The sequence below is a fragment of the Culex pipiens genome, chromosome 2 (genome assembly GCF_016801865.2).
Source record: "Culex pipiens pallens isolate TS chromosome 2, TS_CPP_V2, whole genome shotgun sequence".
Lineage (NCBI taxonomy): Eukaryota > Metazoa > Arthropoda > Insecta > Diptera > Culicidae > Culex > Culex pipiens.
Window position 1 is genome coordinate 123,910,573 of NC_068938.1, and position 23,252 is coordinate 123,933,824.

General features: G+C 41.4%; 1 protein-coding gene and 1 pseudogene across 10 annotated transcripts in view; one reads left to right on the forward strand and one right to left on the reverse strand.

Annotated features, from left to right (window-relative positions):
* The window catches only part of LOC120416662 (small conductance calcium-activated potassium channel protein), a 441,654-nt gene that overhangs the window by 225,899 nt on the left and 192,503 nt on the right, over positions 1–23,252 (reverse strand). The gene's annotated exons all lie outside the window — the stretch shown is intronic.
* LOC120431464 (uncharacterized) lies at positions 9,422–13,203 on the forward strand (annotated as a pseudogene).

Below are 23,252 nucleotides of genomic sequence, written 5' to 3' on the forward strand. Positions count from 1 at the left end.
GGGACGATCGCTCACACTCGAGCTGGCGAAAACGGATGCTGCCTACTCACAACGTGACGTCATGGTGTCGTCACTGCAAGCGAGACGTCGACAGTTCAAACTCGGATTATCGTGGTGTCTCACTCCAACCGCTACGGTTCAGCAAACAATCGGGGCCAGCACCGGACAGCTAGCACACGCAAGACGAGCGACGGTTCGTTGGGAGAACAAAAGGAATTCACACCAACTCACACTGCTGGACGACCGGCGATCGAGCGATCAGCTGTTACGGTCGTAGATGTGAGTCGTCATCGTCAGGGTTACTGATACCGGCACGCGATCAACTTTGATCTCCACGGAGCGAGATCTGATTCGGTATGCAACAAAGGCGATCGGTTGGACGATGTCACCGATCAGGAATCATCCGGGACCACACACCATGAAGAGGCTGCACAACTTTAGGTTTCTTAAGGTAAACACACTCAAAAGTATATGTCCGCCGAAGCCGGACATCGGTCGCTACACCCTAAAAACCTTAATCCTCTTTCATGTCACTGCACGGTCAACCAATACATTGCTGGCACGCATACAACATTCTCGTGCACGGTTTCGGTTTCGGACACTGCACTTAAAACGCGTGATTAGTACAGAACGGCACAGTATAAAACGGTTTATTAAACTTAAAACGCGAACAGTTCGGACAGTTTACAGAGAACGGTTTTATTTCGCGACGGGTTGTTCACTCGACGGTGTCTATTTTCGACTGATCACAGCTAACCCGCTTCACAGGTAGATCACTGACTGCACTGCACGGAACTACAAATCACAGCTCACTCAACGCCCACGCGAATTGACAGCGACCGACCAGACAGACAGCAGCGAGGGGGACCAACCGAGCAGACAACCAACGGCGGAACACCAGCGGAATCCAAGACCAACCGTCCAACAGAGGGAAGAACCAGGGCTCAGGAAATGTCCACAGAGTGGAAGAAACTCACATGCAGATCTGTTTAATTTCGTTTTATTTCTCCGAACACACTCAGCAACACAGAAATGTCCACATGCAAGCCCACAACCAACCGTATCATGCAACTACTTCCCAACAGAAACAGCAATCTCGAACAGCAGGTCCAGGATCAGGAACAGCTTCCAGCGCGCAGCACGACGGTGTTCAGGAACGGCCACTTCGCGATGACCGATCTTCAGCGGCTCCGATTGTACTCGATCCACCTGCAGCAATCCACCATCGCGCCGAATCAGCAGCGCGCCAAGTCCCGATCCGCGATGGCGATGATGTTGTACGGTTCCAACCGCACAAAAGAACAACACCGATGGCCGGGGTCACTGAACCGTCCGTTCAGGTCACCGACCTCTCGTACAGCAGCTCACAGGTCACAGCAGTCACACAGAGAGTTTTTTCGTACGTTTCAGCACGCACAGTAACAGTCCACAGCACTTTTCAGCACGCACGACAAGTGCACTTCACGAAACCGTTTTCTTCTCCACAGGTCACAGGTCGCGAACGAGTGGATGGTCCAAAAAACGTTCGCAATCCGGCTCGAAGGACCAAAGTATTATTTTACGAATATTTTATTACAGAAATATTTCTATTTTCGACTCTTTTGATATTTTAATATTTATTTTTTTAAATATTTCAATGTTTTTATATTTGAACATTTTAATTTTTCAATATATTTTATAAGAAAATAGTTTATTTTTCTAGTATTTCAATACTTTTCAAATGAAAATAGTTTAATATTTTAATATTTAAGTACTTTAATATTTTAATAATTTGATATTATTTGATTTGAGCTTGTCAAAATCGTTTGTAATGTTTTGTATTTAAAATATAACTCGGTTTTCAATACTTTATTTACAAGATTCGCAATATTAAAAAAAAGTTACACTACGTAACTATAACATTACAATGAAACTTACTGTAAAAATAATTGGAAAAAATGCATTATGAGATTTCCAATAAAAGAAACATAATATTTGCTGTAACCATGAATTTTAAGGTAGCTCTATCGTCATTCCAATAAAGTTCGAAAAAGTCAAAATTAAGCTTACCATAGATATTATAATATCTATTGTAACTGCATGATTTTAACAGTGCAAATCATCATATAATTTTATGCGGGTTTCGTTTATCCGGGCTTACCATAAATATTATAATATGTATTGTAATTGGATGGTTTTAACAGTGCAAATCATCATACATTTTTATGCGGGGATCGGGCTCCCTTTTATGGTTACTATAGAGATACTAGTGTTTAAGTTTTAGCTACCCGAGCAGACGGAAATAACGCCGGAATAACATTTTTTGATATTGGAAAATACTAGGCCAATAACATTTTTTGTTATTTATAACAAGATTTGTTATTCGCCGTTATGATTTTTTTGTTATTGAATTGTTATTGTAATAACAGATTAATAACATTTTAAGTTATTTTTCGAACAAATCATTGTTATTATTTTTTGTTATTTTAACAACTAATCCGATCATCCTAATAACAATTGGAGTTATTCTTCCATAACAAAAAATGTTATTTCAAAGTTGTTTTGGTTCTCACACAATACCAGACCAATAACAACTTTTGTTATGATAACATAAACTGTTATTGAACTCTTATGCAAAAATGGATTTTGCAAGAATATTCCATAACACTTTCTGTTATTTTAACAGTATTTGTTATTGAAATGGCATGAATTTAGTTATTACCGTCTGATCGGGTATTCCACCGATGGTTTTCGATTATGCTGGCAATTAATAAGGAAAGGGTGTTTACGGAAACGCAAACATACAGTATATATGTATGAACCTTGTAAAAAATGAAATTGCATGTATAATGATTTTTACATACATTTATCTGCTATATAGTAAAGTAAATAAAGAAAAAACTTTTAAATAGTGCATTGCGCTGTACTATCATTTTTATAGTCTGCAACCTTTCGAAGGAGAAACATCGTTCAAAGCAAATCTAGTGATATGGCGTTGCAGCGGAAATATTTCAGTGTTAGCATTGATGTAAGCTAGATTTTTTTGCGGTGTCCTACAGCACATTTTTATTCTTTTCAGTCCAGCTTTATTTTGATCGTGCTAGTCATCATAAATTCTACTTTTTCATGCATGTAAGTAAACAAATAAACTTTTTATATACCCGGACAGGTGGAAATAACAAAACGGATGTCATCTCAATAACAAATAAAATAACTGTTATTGTTATTGAGTACGATTTCGCATTTTTTTTGAGTGATTTGTCATTTTCATTTATTAATTTGGATAAAATTTTGTCCATGTATTTCCTATGTCAAAAGAAACAAATTCACATAATTAGTTTTTATCATACGTCTCCTTTTTGCGGGATGCCCCGGATAATCGAAGATGATTTGGTGAGCATAAAGGATCACACAATGACTATTTGAATAAATATCACAATTTGTCAAATCATCTGTCGGACGAACGAGGATGATTTGTTGAACATATATAATTAAGAAATGACTATTCAGTATAGAATCACCATTCGTTAAATTGTTTTCCCAAAAACATTATATCAAATAGTTATTTTTTGTGAAATTTTCATGTAATTGTTTTTAATAGTTGAGCAATTCTCTGAGATTTCGGTCATTCGATTTTTTTTGTATTTTTTTATCCGGCTGAAACTTTTTTGGTGCCTTCGGTATGCCCAAAGAAGCCATTTTGCATCATTAGTTTGTCCATATAATTTTCCATACAAATTTGGCAGCTGTCCATACAAATGTGATATGTGAAAATTCATAAATCTGTATCTTTTGAAGGAATTTTTTGATCGATTTGGTGTCTTCGGCAAAGTTGTAGGTATGGATATGGACTACACTGAAAAACATGATACACGGTAAAAAATTTTTTGGTGATTTTTAATTTTACTTTTTGTCACTAAAATTTGATTTGCAAAAAAACACAATTTTTAATTTTTTTATTTTTTGATATGTTTTAGAGGACATAAAATGCCAACTTTTCAGAAATTTCCAGAATTGGCAAAAAATCTTTGACCGAGTTATGATTTTTGGAATCAATACAGATTTTTTCAAAAAATCGAAATATTGGTCGCAAAATTTTTTCAACTTCATTTTTCGATGTAAAATCGAATTGGCAATCAAAAAGTACTTTAGTGAATTTTTGATAAAGTGCACCGTTTTCAAGTTATAACCATTTTTAGGTAACTTTTTAAAAAATAGTCTCAGTTTTTCATTTTTTTAAATTAGTGCCCATGTCTGCCCGCCTTTGAAAAAAATATTTCTGAAAAGCTGAGAAAATTCTCTATATTTTGCTTTATTGAACTTTGTTGATACGACCCATAGTTGCTGAGATATTGCCATGCAAAGGCTAAAAAACAGGAAAATTGATGTTTTCTAAGTCTCACCCAAACAACCCGCCATTTTCTAATGTCGATATCTCAGCAATTATAAATCCGATTTACAATATTAAAACATGAAACATACGTGAAATTTTCCGATCTTTTCGAAAAAAATATTTTCAAAAATTTAAGATCAAGACTAACATTTCAAACGGGCCAAACATTCAGTATTACGCCCATTTGAAATGTAAGTCTTGATCTTAAATTTTTGAAAATATTTTTTTCGAAAAGATCGGAAAATTTCACGGATGTTTCATGTTTCATGTAAATCGGATTTATAGTTGCTGAGATATCGACATTAGAAAATAACGGGTTGTTTGGGTCAAGTTTGGGTGAGACTTAAAAAACATCAATTTTCCTGTTTTTTAGCCTTTGCATGGCAATATCTCAGCAACTATGGGTCGTATCAACAAAGTTCAATAAAACAAAATATAGAGAATTTTCTCAGCTTTTCAAAAATATTTTTTTCAAAGGTGGGCAAACATGGGCACTAATTTAAAAAAATGAAAAACTGAGACTATTTTCAAAAAAGTTACCTAAAAATGGTTATAACTTGAAAACGGTGCACTTTATCAAAAATTCACTAAAGTACTTTTTGATTGCAAATTCGATTTTACATCGAAAAATGAAGTTGAAAAATTTTTGCGACCAATATTTCGATTTTTTGAAAAAATCTGTATTGATTCAAAAAATCATAACTTGGTCAAAGATTTTTTGCCAATTCTGGAAATTTCTGAAAAGTTGGCATTTTATGTCCTCTAAAGCATATCAAAAAATAAAAAAAATTAAAAATAGTGTTTTTTTGCAAATCAAATTTTAGTGACAAAAAGTAAAATTAAAAATCACCAAAATGTTTTTTACCGTGTATCATTTTTTTTCAGTGATGTCCGTATCCATACCTACAACTTTGCCGAAGACACCAAATCGATCAAAAAATTCCTTCAAAAGATACAGATTTTTGAATTTTCACATATCATTTTTGTATGGACAGCTGCCAAATTTGTATGGAAAATTATATGGACAAACTAATGATGCAAAATGTCTTCTTTGGACATACCGAAGGCACCAACAAAGTTTCAGCCGGATTAAAAAATACAAAAAATAAAATTAAAGAAAAAAGACCGATTCCGTAGAGAACTGCTCAGTTATTAATTTTGGTCAGAAAATTTGAAGATATTTGACCTTCTAGGGACTATTTTAGAAGTCATTCATCTTTATTAAAGAAAATAATAAGTTTTTTGTACTTGAAGTCAGTGTTGCAAATGAGTGATAAAAAAGTTATCAATAGATTATCTCTGCACCAAAAATATCCGAGAGTATAGCGGCCGTCACTATAGCATGTGAGATCTCTTCTTGTGTCTCGTGATTCCCAGCGATGTCATTCTCTCTCTATCACTCCTCCCCTTTTTCTCGACTATGCGCTCTCACCACCAGTCGAGTTGAAAAAGAATCGCGCGATTGAAAAGTTCTTTTTTTGGTTTGCTTTGTTTCGGCCGCGTTTTTGGGGGAAATTGGAACGACTGCGGAAAGAGGAAGAGTTCCGAATGTTGGAGAGATTTCATCGGTGTGTGTGTGCGCCGCAGAGGCACACAAAGTGGAGCGAAAAAAGAATCGCCGTCAGTTGAAAAAGAATCGCGCGATTGAAAAGTTCTTTTTTTGGTTTGCTTTGTTTCGGGCGCGTTTTTGGGGGGAATTGGAACGACTGCGGAAAGAGGAAGAGTTCCGAATGTTCGAGAGATTTCATCGGTGTGTGTGTGCGCCGCAGAGGCACACAAAGTGGAGCGAAAAAAGAATCGCCGTCAGTTGAAAAAGAATCGCGCGATTGAAAAGTTCTTTTTTTGGTTTGCTTTGTTTCGGGCGCGTTTTTGGGGGGAATTGGAACGACTGCGGAAAGAGGAAGAGTTCCGAATGTTGGAGAGATTTCATCGGTGTGTGTGTGCGCCGCAGAGGCACACAAAGTGGAACGAAAAAAGAATCGCCGTCAGTTGAAAAAGAATCGCGCGATTGAAAAGTTCTTTTTTTGGTTTGCTTTGTTTCGGGCGCGTTTTTGGGGGGAATTGGAACGACTGCGGAAAGAGGAAGAGTTCCGAATGTTGGAGAGATTTCATCGGTGTGTGTGTGTGCCACAGAGGCACACAAAGTGGAGCGAAAAAAGAATCGCCGTCAGTTGAAAAAGAATCGCGCGATTGAAAAGTTCTTTTTTTGGTTTGCTTTGTTTTGGGCGCGTTTTTGGGGGGAATTGGAACGACTGCGGAAAGAGGAAGAGTTCCGAATGTTCGAGAGATTTCATCGGTGTGTGTGTGTGTGTGTGTGTGTGTGTGTGTGTGTGTGTGTGCCGCAGAGGCACACAAAGTGGAGCGAAAACAGAATCGTCGTCAGTTGAAAAAGAATCGCGCGATTAAAATGTTCTTTTTTTGGTTTTTTTTTCGCGCTGACATATAGGATAGACCATTAGCGCGCGTTTTTGCATATTTTTTTTTATTCGATTGTGAGTAGCGAGACCTCGCGGTTACTCTGCAACGTGTTTTCCGAGCCTTTCATTTGATATTTTATTTTTCATAAGTCCTTCTTTTATCATCGTTGATTGGAAGGCACGCCGCCGGTTTAGTTCGTTTAAGTTATTGGTTTAATTTCATTAGAATCGGTTACGTAGTGTCCTGTTTTCTTTTTGTTGATAATCGTGGATCGTAATAATTTATTCCAACTGGCAGTTCTAGTATTAACTCATCAAACTATCGATTTTATGAAGAGTAAAGCGTTTTTTATTTACTAATTTTGAAATTTGCACGCGTTATCTAAATTGTACAATTAGTAAATATATACTGATAAGTCCAGCCCATAGCACTACTGCTCGGTTGGCACGCGTTCGATTTAAAAAACTTTCTAACTAATCAATAATTTATCTTTCCGCAGCCGGCTGCCTAAGATATAAATTTTTCAACCGATAAACAAAATGCTCATGGTCACATCACTGCCACTCGTGAATCCTGACCTCATACCCATCTACTAACCCCCTCAAAACTCATGTGATACTTTGTCGGAGAAGCAGTCGATTGGGCGGTCTCTATCACTCAAGTATCGGACTAACATTCCCATCCACTTCCCCGTGACCCTACCACTGGTCGTGGCCGGCGCCGGTATTGATCAGCATGATAGGGGCCTTTGTGAAGTTGCGAAGCGAGGAAAGATAGCACCCACTCATCTTCCACGGCTCGTGGATGTAACTTCTGGAGGTCCTGGTCAATAACGGAGTAGCAACTGCGGGTGGGCACCTATGCTTATGCTTATGCTACTATGCGCTCTCACTGCTGAGTCTCTCAATCAGGGTTGCCAGGTTGCCAGATAAATCTGGGAATGAGATTTTTCAAGTGTCAGCCAGAATAAAGATTCACCCTTCTCTGTGCCATCTCAATATCTCCGAAAACTGCAATGAGAGAACGCGAGATGGCGATTAGGAGCCGACCTCACATGACGTCCCGTTAAACTTCGTGTGCGAAATTGGTTTTGTGGCGGCTTTTGTGGTTAAAGGCTAGTATGGAGATCGGAGGAAAGGGGTCAAGAAACAGCTTTACGAACAGCAGAACAAAGGAGAGGGAGCGTTTTCTTGGAGCTTTTCTTCACCCTCACTGGCTTGCTTTCGCTGCCGCTGCTGCCCATTTGAAATTTGTCTTGACCGGTTCCTTCTGATGTGCGTATCCAGGTTTTTAACAATATGGCCGAATACCGAAGGTAACGCTTGTAACGGTACGGGGGTACTGTCAAACCAATTTTGTAACGCACGCGCACGTCACGTCATTCCTGAACGAACTCCTGTCATAAATTTTCACCAAGATGGCGTCTCACTTTTTTGCTTCCGCACCGCACCGTCCGCACACAACAATTTTTTTCTGCTGCTGCCCGGAATATTGTCGAGAGAACCCGTTTCTCTACAAAAGCAGCTACCCAGGAGCAACCCGAGACAGATCCGTCTTTACCCGCTGGCCGGAACGTGAGACGATAGTGCCAGAAATAAACCGGAGACAGCAAGGCAGAAAGAAAGATCGTGAAAGAATCCCAGCTTCCTGCTAACCGCCAGCAGGAACCGTGTCCGTGGCTAAGAAAAACATCTGGCCTTAACATTGGAAAAAGCGTGTGGGAATACTCGACACAGAACCTGTTGTTTTCGAGCAGCGGCTGCCGGTAAAAGCGGTGTTGTCTCGGGGTCGAGTGTTTTTCTTAGCCACGGACACGGTTCCAGCTAACAGTTCTGTCGCGAGTTTCTTTCTGGCGTCCTGACTCTGCTATTTTTCTGGTTCTCTGGTTTCTGGTCTGAAGGTTTTGTCTGGGGTGTTTCCTCGTGATGTTTCCCACTTTGTGGCAAATTCCATTCGCCAACCCACGTGGATCGTCAGAGCGGTCTGCAGCTAGCAATCACCCGGTGAGCCGCCCTGTCAATGTCAAATGTTTTCACCAACATGGCGACGGAGCGAAACAAAACCATATTTTCTCAATCATTTGCCAACTGTTCTATCCGACCCGCTGACTTTATTTGTCCCATCGAGCGGAACCCTTCGGACTTGTCTTCGCATTTCCTGGTCCATCTTCCAAAATCGGTCCCCATTCCGGAAGGAAAACACCATCTCGAGTTTTAAGGTTATGATGACAAAACAAATCGAACTGTTGTGTGCAGTTAACCGTACTTTTACGAGATGTTGTTTTTCTTCCGGCACAGAACAGGCTCAGTGTCCGTAACACCGAAGAGCATCTGAGAATAAACGTATCTGCCGAATAACAGCTGCCGGAAACAAAGAAGCGCTCGTTGAAGAGTGGAAAAAATCGCTAGGAAACACCCCAGACAAAACCTTCAGACCAGAAACCAGAGAACCAGAAAAATACCAGAGTCAGGACGCCAGAAAGAAACTCGCGACAGAACTGTTAGCTGGAACCGTGTCCGTGGCTAAGAAAAACACTCGACTCCGAGACAACACCGCTTTTACCAGCAGCCGCTGCTCGAAAACACCAGTTTCGCCACAAAAGTTCGGCAACAATCTGGGCGACTACTTGTTCCCTTAATAATCCCGGTCTCGGTTCACGTCCCGGATGACCGCTAGTTCACGTCCCGGATGACCATTCCGGTTAGGTGTAATCTGCCGCCCTGCAAATTCTCTGCTCGATTATGGTCTTTGCCACATGCGCAGCCGGAAAAGGTGTTGCTCCGGAAGAATATTAAGAAACCTTCAAGGTTGGGACGGGAGGTTCGCGGCTGTCAATCCGTTTGTAATCGAGCCGGATTGTGATTGAGAGGGAGTAATCTTGCCCGAACCATGAATCCGAATCTGCTTCCACCACCCCTGGCGACCGGTGCCTTCGACCTACTGCAGGAGATGCTCCTCGAGCGTGGGACCATCCGGGCTGACTTTTCGCTGTACCAGGACTTTATGGACCAGCGTCGGGATCAGCTGCTGGTTCCGGAACAAGGCAAGTGCGACGCCGACGCGGCCCGCTTTCGCAACACTGGCAACCGGCTCTATCTGAACGGGGAGTATGGGGAAGCTTTGGTATGGTGATTCGCGGAGAAGGAGACGTCCCCGCTGGCCACGGGATACGGGAATCCGTAGAGCAGGAGGCGTGTGTGGTTTGATTGAGGTTAGGTTTTGATATATGTTTTTTGAATTTGAAGGTCGGCGGTTTACTTCGAGCACGGCGAGTACGAGTTTGCACTGTACAACATCGATCTGGCCAAAAAACCGGAAAATTGATGCCGAAGCTGCGGGTCAGGGAGTTGAACTGCGAGCAGCAGATTGCCGCTGGCCGTTTGAAGGGCACGGTTCCAAGTCCGCGGATCGACATTAATTTTGACACCAACCCGAAGATTCCCTTTCTGGCCAAGGGAATGAGGGTTGATCACCGGTGAATCCTTGTCGCCGGAAAGGACTTTAATCCGGGGGACGTAATTATGGATGCGGAACCGCTGCTGACGGCGATTGATTTCAACCTGTGCTACGAAAACTGCAGCCACTGCGGAGTCAAGTTCAGCAACAGCTTGATTCCTTGCCCGGGCTGCGTCTTTTCCATGTACTGCGGCGAGAAGTGTCGGCAGAAGAGCTGGAAGCTGTGGCATCAATTCGTGGCCACGAAGCTGCGCAATTTCTCCAACTTTAATCTGCTGAGCACTCCGCGTCTGTTTTTCTACGGTCTTTATCTGTTCGATGACAATTTGGCCGAGCTGAACCGGTTCTGCGAGGGGAAGCCTAGGGTGCAAGGCTGAACCGGTTCGAGTTGGATTACAGCAACCTGGACCGACGTGAGCTATGTGAGAATTCTGCAAAACACGGAAGATCGTCGCGACCCGACCGGAGAATTGAACGGCTACTTGGAGGAAAAGCTGATTTCTTACGGTTACTTCTTGGTGTTCTAAGCGAATCCATTGATGGTAACGGTCACCACTGGCCGTCGGAACTTTACGATCCAAACCTTGAACAAGCTCGCTCGCCTAGCTTCCACCCTGATCTCAAGCAACCGCGACTATCTCGGGCGCGTGGTTTGCCGGCGGCGACGCGGGTGCGAGATCGACTCGGAGCGGAGCGAAGCGTTTTCGTACGCCAACCAAACCAAGTGCTCGACAGGACGGATGGGTTTCAGTAAAATAACAGCGAGCACAGTGCCAGCAATCGGTGTGACGATCAGGACCAGGCACTGCACAAACAGAGACGCATTGACGTGGAGGTGATTGTTCTGACGCCGGACTTTACCGGTTGGAAGGCTTCTGCACATTCTGAGCAGGATCCACATGGGCTATCTTTCGGCCACTCCACCTACGTACCGGAACAGAATTGGTACCTTGTTACCAAACACTTGCTGCTGGCCACAATGGACACGATGACCAGATAACTTCCGGTAGGTGGTACAATGATTTATTAGGTCATTTTAATGTTTTTTTTTTCTTGATTTTAGGTACAAGCAGTGATCCGAGGCAGGCTACGCTGATCGCATCGCACGTGGTCCGTGAGTGGGGCATGTCAAGCAAGTTGGCCTGCGAAAAATCAAGTCTTCTAAGCTTTCGCGCCCCGACATCAACGATAGCTACGACCGTGGCAAGAGTATCCTGAAGCAGCACGCCAGCACAATTAGAACCTGAAGTTTACGAAGAAGCCGCGCAGAGGAGCATTGTGAAATTTATTTTGGAACCGCTGAGCAAGCTGTTGATGCAGGTCGTCGAGGATGTGGATACCCTGCCAAAGCTGAAAATTCGCGTGACAAAGGAGGAAATCATGTGCAACATAAGGCCGCTGTTGAGGTTGATTTGTATTCGGTTCATTGGGGATTTTTATGGGTTTGTGGACATGTGCGTTGAACACGCAAGATTGGCCAAATTTACACGGAATCTGCCAGGACATGCTGAGCTGTGATCAGAACGCGCAGTTGATGGTGCACAGCTCGAAGATTGTACTTTTTGCCAGGTGTTGGCGCGGATTTTGAGCGAGAGGTTGCACGCCGGGCAGGAGGTTCGAGTGCTTGGTGAGAACTACTCGTTCGTGGACGGGAAAAGATTCCTGTACGCTGTAGGTTGGGCTGTTGTTAATCTACGAGGCGCGTTATAAGGTCGAGTTCAACCGCGTCCAGGATATTAGATGATCATCGCCAGGAATTGACCTGTGCATCTTAAAAACCTCGACTATCATCCATGTCAACATAAACGAGGACGTGTTTATCTACCAGCCGCTCAAGTTAAACACCCAGTTCATCATCAAGATCACCATCGAACCGGTCAACCCGTCGGAACACCCACAAATAATGGACGGCCTGCGCAAGGTCAACACATCTTACCCATTACTCTCGACTCGATTGTATGAATCCGGCGAGCACGTGATCTCAGCACCGTTGAACTCTACCTGGACTGCGTGATGCACCTGCGCAATGTGTTCCGAGATTCCGAGAGGTGGTGCCTTTGCGAGAGTGTCGTCGAGACGAGTTCGCTCAAGTGGTTCACCAAGGCGTTCAACAAAAAGAACGATGATTACAGAACCGCTGGAGAAGGGTCTGGTCGAGGACGAGGCGAGTTTTTCCAGGTCAACTACGACTGGGATATGCTCGCGTCACGAGCGATTTGGGCCTTCGGCCCGTACAACACCAGCTATCACATCCTCGTCGACGACAAGCTGTCCTTCGAAGTTGACAAAACCCTGCTCGGCTCCGTCAAAGACTCCATCGTGCAAGGCTTCCGGTTGGGCTCGCACGATGGACCGCTCTGCGAAGAACCCGTTCGGAACGACAAGTTCAAAATTATCGACCAATCCATCGCCCAGGAAACGGTCCACCGCGGAGGTCGCCAAATCATCCCAACCGCCCGTCGAGTTGCCTACTCCACCTTCCTCATGGCCACACCCCGCCTCATGCAACCGTATCTCTTCGTCTAAGTGCAAGCCCCCGCCGATTGTGTTTCCTCCGTGAACACCGTCCTTGCCCGGCGACGTGGCCACGTCACCCAGGATGCACCCAATTCCGGTTCCCCGCCATCGATTCGTTCGGCTTCGACACCGACCTGCGAACGCACACCCAAGGCCAAGCTTTCTGCCTGTCCGTCCCCGGTGATCTGCTCGACAAGAGCATCGTCATCCGGCCGCTGGAACGTAATCGTTAATTTAATCGTCCGAACCGATAGCCCGCACAACCTTGTTACCGAACTCTCCAACGATGTCGACAAGTGTCACTCGCTAGTCCTCGTCCACTCGTAGTCAATTCCGTTGAATTCCGCCAAACAAGATGTCCCGGGTGGCAATCCTCCGGTACGAGCAGTAGCACGATGGTTTGGAGGAGGAACCGTTGCTCCTAATGCTGAAAATTATAATTTAACCCTCTACAACCTAACCCCGCCTCTAGACGGGCTTCGATCTAAAAAATCGCCAAAAATCAATTTTCCAACCGATTTTTGATCTTTAAAAAGCATTGGAAAGAAGAACTCTTAAAATTTTAGAAAATTTGAGGGTTGGAAGTTAAACTCGTTTTATGTGACTTTGCCAATGTTTGTAAAAATGACATTTTTCTAGGGGTCAACTTTGGCAGTGTTTTTTAACTAACATTTCCTATATTTTCAGTAAAAAGAAGTATGCAGTAATTTTGTAGTATCCCAGACTATGCCTCTACGCATTTTTTTGCAATTTAAATGATGATGGTGCGATTCTATTGCAGAAAATGTGAAAAACATGCAAAAAATTGAAAAAGTGACTGTAAAAACATGAAAAAATTAGATAGGCGAAATGTAATTATATTAGGTGGTAGAATAGGCTAAATACTACCAAAAACAAACATAAACTAAACAAGATAAATGCAAATTAAAATACTAAAAATGAAACAAGAAAAACATAAAACAAGAAAAGTAAAGTTTTTCGTAGAACAAAAGTTGCTCAAAATGACCTCCTGAACACGGGAAAAATAAATATTTTCGAAAAAAAAATTGGGCAGTAGAGGGTTAACACAATTAAAATTCAAATAAAATCAACATAAAACTAGCCCAGAACTACAATTTCCTTTTCACTGTCATTCCGAACCGATATCCGTCCCCTGGAACCATTTTTCTGCTTTCCTGGAGGATTTTTCCGGTACCCAGCGCATGTCAAATTTGACATCGGCTTCACCATGTTAAAATTAAGTTCGGGTACTCGATGTCAAATTTGTATGGCTACGGTTTGCGCCGTTTTGATTGGATCCACTCAAATTTGAGTTCCCCTGGTAAGCGTGCATGAATATTCAGGCGGGATAATTGTACTTGCTGAGAGCTGATATTTTGATATTTTAACAACCCTGCTTGAAGCATTGATACAAATATTATTAATAATTATTTGTCAAATGGTGCTATTGGAAAAAAATCGACTGAGTTTTTTCTATGGAAAATATATTAATAGTAGTTTATGCAACAAGTTGCAAAAGAGGATTATTTCAGCACGAGTCGTACATTTATCCAACGAGGTTCACCGAGTTGGATAAATACGAAGAGAGCTGAAAAAATCAAGTTTTGCAACGAGTTCGATACAACATTTTTTGCAATTCCGAAAAACACCCATTGAGTGAAATTTTAAGTCAAATTTTCATGTATTTTGTCAATAAATCGTTTAAATATAAAAAAAATTGAAAAGTGTTACTTTTCGAAACAAGTGCTGAAAAGTTCAACAGTGATTAAAATGGGTATATTTCCCCTATTGAAGAGATTTTTTTTCGCCGAAAAAAAAAGTTTTTGCGGTGCTGTAGATTGGAATTTGACATATTTTTGATCAATCCCAGAATGTTAAGTATGATTTTAATTGTTGAGTTCCGTCGTCGTCCTCATCGAAGCAAGGCCATCTTTCATCGGTGGTGCTCTTGCTCATTCGTGTTCGCGGGAGTAAAAAAAAGGAAAAAGAGTGGAAGAAAAAGTCAAAGTGCCCAGTTCCGTCGTCGTCCTCGTCGAAGCAAGGCCATCTTCGATCGGTGTCACTCTTGCTCGTTCGTGTTCGCGGGAGAAAAAAGGAAAGAGATTGGAGGAAAAAGCCAAGGTGGCCAGTTCCGTCGTCGTCCTCGTCGAAGGACCTTCGATTTTTGGCGCTTTTGTTTGTGCAGTTTCGTCATCATACGAGTTAAGAGAACCTGATGAGATCGGTCCATTGTTGACCTAATTGATGTGCTATAAAATGTTCAAACATGTTTACTACTAAATATGTGCTGATCCGAGGGGGATGACACTCCGCGATTTCATTAAAATCGTGACAAATCGCATCAAATTCCATCATCTTTGCTCATCGTACCTAGAGACCCTAAATAGGGAGACTGGCCAGACTTTGCTATATCGATCTGACAACGTATGTTTTGTGCTTGCCAAAACTGCCAAGTTTTGCTGGGTGTTATGTTTTGGGTAGAATTGAATAACAGTGTAAGGGGATGGGAAATCCTCTAAATGCGAATCCAAACTTGTTTGGGAGTGCGTCGCTTCCCTCAGGGAACTTGCTTCTCGGCATAACAGAGTCATGTTGTTTTGGGTCCCAGGGCACTGCGGCATTGAAGGCAACGAAATGGCTGATGAACTTGCCAGACAAGGCTCATCAAACATCTTCGTGGGTCCTGAGCCGTTCCTTGGAATCTCAAAAAGTGCCGTAAAGCAAGAAATAACTAATTGGGGACAATCGCAAATCGCTTCAATCTGGGGCGAGATGCGAGGATTGAGACAAGCTAAAACTTTTATCACTCCAAGTCCTTCAATTGCCAGGAAACTTCTTGGCTTAAACCGTAGGGAACTACGAATACTCGCAGGGCTTCTAACAGGACATTGTCCTGCCAGATATCACCTGCACAAAATCGGCAGGTGGCCTAACAACCTCTGTCGTTTTTGTTTAACTGAGCTGGAAAGCTCGGCACATTTACTCTGCTTCTGCGGAGCACTTGTGTCTCGAAGGCTGCGGTTCTTTGGATTGCACCTTCTTACGCCGTACGATGTATGGCACCACACCCATCCCAAGAAGGTCATACAGTTCATCGACTGTATTGCGCCGAATTGGGATAAACCATGTCTGCAAAATAACCCCTCGTCTTCCGATCCAATGGATACGAGTAATTTGTAGTATGGACAGTAACCAGGGTACATCACAAAAGATAGCCTTCTCAGGTGGTCGCAGTGAACTTAACCCAATGCCCATTGGGCAACAAAAAAAAAAAAAGGGGATGGGAAAATGACACACGATCGGAGGGTGAAATAAAGTGCAGCGTGGAGCTAAGCGAGCTGATTAAATTCGGCTTTATTTAGTGTTTAATTGTACGGAGAAAGACGTGTAATTGGCGACGAGGCGGAAAGTAACCCGCGGGGATTAAATTCGTGTTAATTTTTAGTTGAATCCGACAGTACGGCGACCACTTTGAAGAGGAAATAAAAGAACAACTGTTCGAGAAAGGCGCTTCCGACGACCTGCGCGCCAAGATCTTGAACAAGCCGGAAATGACGTTAGCGGAGACGGTCGAGGCTGGACGTTCGCTCCCCAAGCAGCATCGCGCAACATGCTAAAAACGTCTAAGTCCAATTAAGTTGCAACAAGGGAGCAACAATGTTTCAATTCGTGAAAATGTAACATCGAAACATAGCTCTTCATGAAATAGTTACCATTATCTGCTGGGGCAACTATTTGATTTTGTTTATTTATGCAACGTTTCGGTGACATTATTGTACCAATGTTGAAACAAAACAAAAACATTCTTCATGTTGAGCGACGAATGTTGTGAATTAGTTGCAGCAATGTTTCTTTGATAAAGCTTATTGTAAATATCGTTTGCCATGACATGAACACAACCTCAGTGAAAAAAAGTAGGGTATATGGCCCTATTTTGGAGCTACTATGCAAAGCGTCAACATATTTCGCATAGTTCTCAGCAACGGTCTAACTAATTTGGCTCGTTTCAGGATTGTTTTGTGCCTTAATTTATGCTTAACAAAGTGTACTATTGAAAATTTAAAATAATTTAACCATTCCATTGTAATAAGCATTTCAAGTAAAACATTTTTTGGATGCTTTTTGGACTTATTGAATGTATTTTGGGGACATCGCTGAACCTATTTTGGACCCACACTCTGATTGGTTGAAATTTAGACAACACGAATTGCGGCGTGCGGCGGCAACACGCACACTTACAAAAACACGTGGTGGTTTGATAAACCAAAGGGCCTATCCACGATTGTAATTTGGAATATATTTATTTCAGAAATTAAATAATTATGATGAAACAATGGATTTGAATTTGAAAACGTGTTTTAATCATATTGAATGGAAACTCACGCATCTTTAGCAGGTCTCTGTCCTATTTAAAATTTGCATATTCTTACGACCTAATTGTTCAAGCATTAGAACATAAAAGACAACCCGTTATTACTCGCAATAAAAACACCGTATCTTAAAATTAAATGAATGACACAGATACATAACAAGTTACAATGAAAAAAGGTTCTAAATTATATGCAGAGCTTATGTTCAAATATTATTAAACAATCAAGAAATTTTAAAGGGAGATTATAGCTTGTAACTTGGTGTGAAACTTTCTCATCTGTCATGTTAAACTTTACAGTTGCTTGACAAAAAGTTTAACTACATGTTGCACTTTAAAAACAATGTGGCTTGTTTTGGTTGTGGTACAGTAGTGCCAGAATTTTGTCAACAGTTTTCTAGGAACTACGAAAAATGATTTATTTTGTGAGTTTTGTTCAAAAAATTAACAATCGAAAGAGTCGTTTCACGATATTCTAGATCATAATCCATCAATTAGTTCCGGAATCGACGGATCGGGCCACGGAATTGTTTTTTTTTTCGTAAAATGTCGCGACGATTATTTCGGTCATTTCGCGTGAATTCGCCGTCGTCGTTGTGGTATGTTGGCATATTGTGAATCTGCGTCGCGTATGGAAAACGTCGTGACTGGACCTGGCCATCATCATCATATAAGGAAAACAAGAGGCAGTTGCTTCGCGAATTTGGTGAGATCAATCCATATTGGACATTTTGAAACCTGACATATTTTTGCTAGCAATTTACTAAATACGCGCCGATCCCTGTTTTGCCTGATGGGATTGGAAGTTTAGATAGATCGAGGACCCGTCTGGTTCTTGCTTTATCTTTAGGCGGAGCCAGACAATGCCCAGTGACCTCGGAATTGTACCGCAAGGAGCTCTGTCATTCTGAAATGGGTCACTGGAGGCAGCGCGAGGGCTAACACCACCTAATATCCGGGACTGAGATAAGCTGTATCATGCGGTAGATCGGGGTTTAAATCCCGGCTCGGACCAACACAACTGGTGATCTTTTCCCTTCTGGATTCGATTGCTTAGTAAAGGGAAGGTAGTGTATCGTCACAAACTGGACCTTATCACGACACCTTAGGGAGGCGACCTATGGAATGTTAACATTAACCTAAATATGTTAACATTAGTTGAGTGAAAAACTGCCACTGAATCCGCTTTGTAAATGCCGGCCCCGATACTCTTCACGGGTGTTCCCCTCAGGAACTGGGAAAGATTTACTTTTTTTTTACTTTAGCCCTCGCGCTGCTTCCAACGACCCATTTCAGAATGACAGAGCTCCTTGCGGTCCAATTCCGAGGTCGCTGGGCATTGTTCGGCCCCGCCTAAACATAGAAGCAAGCATCTGAAGGAAACTCGATCTGTATTTACACCCAGAACTGGGCATCGGCATACGAGAGGATAAAGAGCACGATTTGGTAGTAAAAAGGTACTGTGTGCGGACGGAGAGGATAAATCCCGAAATTACCGTGAGTACTTTACTCATGGTTCATTTTCAAAAAAAGTTCATTTATCAAAAAAAAAAGTACCGGTACCGAGACTCGAACCCAAGACCTTCGGCATATTGAACCGTGCCTTTGCCGTATTGGCCACCATGGTTCGGTGACTAAGTGGCGGTCATTTGTCCATATAAGCCACTCAATAGGATGAACTCGTCAATGAACGAATGAACACGCAAGAGGTCTTTACTCACGCAAAATAGTACTTTCCTCTTGTTTCTTTTCGGGAGGACTTTCCTCTCGTTCTTTAACTTTGGGTGTAGACTTATCAAACCTATCAAAGTCACCCCGGCTATATGTCTCAAATCAAAAATCAAAAAATCAAACCATCCACATTAACGACCCCCGGGTCTTTTGTGGTCTCTATTGCAAGATTCTGCTCGAACCTAGGAGTCCAAAGGCTTGAATGGGGAGAGCACCCAAACCTCTTTCTACTCCAAGGAACCTTCCACCCTAGTGTTTGAACTGACGACCTTTGGATTGCGAGTCCAACCGCAGCCATCGATTCCACCGGAGTAGGCTTGGTTTGGTGTGTTGTTTGTACTTATGGCATGGAGACGACTCCTACACCTGGAATGACTTAACGGCCTAACAACCAAGGCCGGGACCGACATTTTACTTCCTCATCCGATGGAAGATTGGAGCATGTGAGAATCTTCCGCTTACAAAGCGGACAGCGTAACCATTTGGCCACGCACTGTCACATGTCTCAAATCATAAAATTTATAATGTTAACGTCGCATTAACCTCTTATGCTAATTTTTTTTTCGAAGATTTTTATTTTTCTAGCTGGTTTAATTTTGTTTCTAACATGATTGACACGGTAAAATTTAAAAGTGTAATTTATTATAAACCAACGCTGCCAATTGTGAAAAAATAAATTATACCTGTATTTTTAAAAATTATATACATAGATAAATATGCAAAAATCAGTTAAAACTTACAAAAAATATATTGTCCATATGTATATTTCTCCGATTAGTTTGCAATACGTCGTAAAAGCCATCACGATCTCCGACACTTATTTGATTTTTTTTTCTGAACCAAACCAAATTTTGTTTGTTTTCCAGTAAAGAGCATTTAAAAGACGTGCAGATGATAATTCAAAGCATTTTTTATTTATAATTCGTAAATTGATCGAGAACTAATCGAAAAATTGATTTGTTTACAACTAGCGCTTAGGATCTTTTTAAAACTAACTCAAGATTTTTTTTTAAATTTAATTCATACGACTTTTTCAAAAACCACTCGTAAACGATGTTGACAGCTCCTGTCACGGTGACAGCTGACGATTTAATGAACTAGACCCTTTAGGTTTTTCGATTGTTTCCCCTTCAATTCCAACAGGGTAGCCAGTTTGCATTTTTTGAAGCAAAAATTAAAAATATATGCGGCTAAATTGGTGATAATGATGTTAAGACAAAAATAAATCAACATCAGTTTAAATTTTGGGATACTTTGCAATCGGTCCTAACAATCATCTAAATCTCTAGCATCAATTTGCATTTTTATCGTTTAAAAAACATATTTTCATTGTTTCTGTTAATCATTTGCTTTTTAAAGCTTAGATTTCATTCAAATAATTACAGTAAAGAAATTCAATTCAAAATATTAAATTAAAAAATTTCAATCAATTTCAATGAAATATCGAAATAAATTGATAAACAAAACTGGCAACACCTTGTTATGCATGTGTTGGTGATAGCCTTGAACCGACGGCAAAGTAGCTCCAAAAACTGATCCAACGCGGCTGATTTGAAAAAATATTTTGAAATGAGTTTTTTCGATAATAGAATAGTTATTTCAATGGTTTAGTGACGGAAAACAAGAAAGAATTAAATAAACAACAGTTACATTGCTCGGAAACCGGACGAAATTGCTTGGTGTCAGTGCAAAACAGAAAAAATCATCAAGGTGTCGCGAGCCAAATCTGATAAGCAACGAGGCCGGATTTTTTGGACCTAATCGATGTGCTAGGAAAATGAAAGGAAGTTCGAATGGCGTTGGAAAAAGTGGCTGAAAAAGCGGAAATAATCAAAAATGTTAACATTTTTGGAAGAGGTAAGATACAAAACGATCCTGCCTACACTTTCTGTTGGTTGGATTCAGTGAATTCGTACTTTAAAAGCCTGAACTACCTCGATTAATAAAAATAGGTCCAAAATAGGTACTAGGTCCAAAATAGGGTCATATACCCTAATTTGATGCAGTTCGACCTTTTGCTGCACGCATCGAAACAAATAAAAACAAATCACAATGGAAATAAATGCTGAACGGAATGGGGCATTGAATAGTAACAAAAATTCCGTCCAAACGGAATTACAGTTAGAAGTATTGGAACATGAAGAACTTTCACCTAGATTTTTCCACACTGTTATCGCCCGTAACCGAGAGTAAGATAAATCGGCCAATATCGTTTTCACTATTCATAAAATGATTCAGCTAATTATGATGAGGAGGATTTCCCGGATCAGTCAAAATCTAATCCGTGTGATTTTCAGGATTGGAGGTCATCGGCAGTTGGATACACAAACGGGAAGCGTACTTCGGTGTCCCGACCCGCCTACCCGTAGCCACTGAGCTTCCCGCCGGTGCACAGCTTTGCCCATCAGATCCAGACGAGATTCTTTCCCGGTTCCGACCTGGGCACCAGAAGATGGTCCACCACCAAACACAACATCCTCCGTGGGTGCGGGAGAGCCGAAACCAGCGTCGGGCTGACGGTACCCGCGCCCGGTTCCTCGCCCCACTTGCTTTTCTACAAGGAGGAGGGGAACCACCCACCATGAACCATCCGCCATCCAGAAGTTTTATTCTTAGATGCATAAAACACACCTAATACACACAGTTCTTTTCAAGGACTCGTTAAATATTGTTAACACTCGTCATCAATTACGAGAACATTTTTTCGTTTGACAGCTCTCTAGACAAAGAAAATGTTTGCAAATTTTATGTTTCATTTATGTTACCATAACGTTACACAAATTGGGGTGTTCGATATGTATGTTCAACTTTGTTGCTACATATTTGAAACGTTGCTGCAACAGAAGTGGAATGTGGCAATTTGCTCAAAGAGAGATAAGCAGGGACGTACTAAGGGTGAATGATTCAGGAAGCTTTTCACATTTAATCAATTTATTATTTTTTAATAGGTTTTGTCCTTCATTCTTATTAATGATTATCGGTGGGAACAAAGGAGGATTCGCAAAACATAAAATTTTGGTTTCGAAGAACATATCCAAAATTACGAATATCTAATAACACGATTCGGAGATATGATTATTTGGACATAAAAACTGGGTTATTAGACGCGCCGCGCGCAAAAATTGGAAAATGACGAAAACGGGTAAAAATCAACACTTTTGACTAAAACTGCGTTAACTTGATAATTTAAGCGGTGACCTATACATGTTTGGGTACCAAAAGTTGCGTATTTCAATAACGAATATTTTGGTACCCAAAAAAGTATAGGCGTTTTAAAAAATGTGGTTTTGCGAAAATCGACGGAAAACGCATTTTTTTGGACCACCCTATTTCGGATAGGAGTACCCTAATCGCCAAACAAATAATATGGGTCTAATTATTTGGGCCAAAGGACCCCCACTCCAAATGTAAGCCAAATTGGAGCTTTTTGATTTGGATACTTCCTGTTTGACGTGGAATGGCTGTATATATAATAGAGTGTAACAAAAATGACTTTTTGGCGGGCATTCAGGGGTTTGTTAAGGTGGGCATACTGAGCCCAAATCTCAAATATGAGCTTGATTGGATGTAACAGGAGTTGGCGCTCCACCCTTCAATTTTAAATGGGATTTAACCCGTAAAAAAGATTTTTTCAAAAATGTAGTTTTTTGAGGCATTTTGGCCACTAAAGCGTTTATTTTCGACATCAATGGCGTCTCGGGCGTTGCGAGGTGCGACGCATATCTTTTTTGCCGGGGCCAATTTTTCGAAAAATTGCTAAACTTTGAAGGTATGTACCGAGCTCCAGGATGCTCCAAACTTCAATGTTATATATACCAAAAGATGCGCAAGGATCTGGCCTACATGCCAGTGATGTCGAAAATAAACGCTTTAGTGGCCAAAATGCCTCAAAAAGTGTTATTTTTGAAAAAATCTTTTTTTGCGGGTTAAATCCCATTTAAAATTGAAGGGCGGAGCGCCAGCTCCTGTTACGTCCAATCAAGCTCATATTTGGGATTTGGGCTCAGTATGCCCACCGGAACAAACCCCTGAATGCCGGCCAAAAAGTCATTTTTGTAACAACCTAATATATAAGTTTCTGGCAACAATATCTACGGAACATTTATTAGAGAGAAGTTGACCAAATTGGGCACTATTTTGATGACACTCAGTAAACTTCTCTCCATACAGTCCATTTTCGAGTAGAAATGTGAGTTGTAGTGCAAATGGTTTTGGTGTGCCAATAAACCTCGTTTATGTTGCTATGTCAAGAATATTTGATCAAAAATCACCGTAGCTTTATTAACTAAACTTGTCTTAACTCTCGTTCACAACAATCTATTATAATTATTTGTTTGGGTATTTGCATGGGTACAAACATGAAAATGTTCAGTAGACTTGAAATTTCTT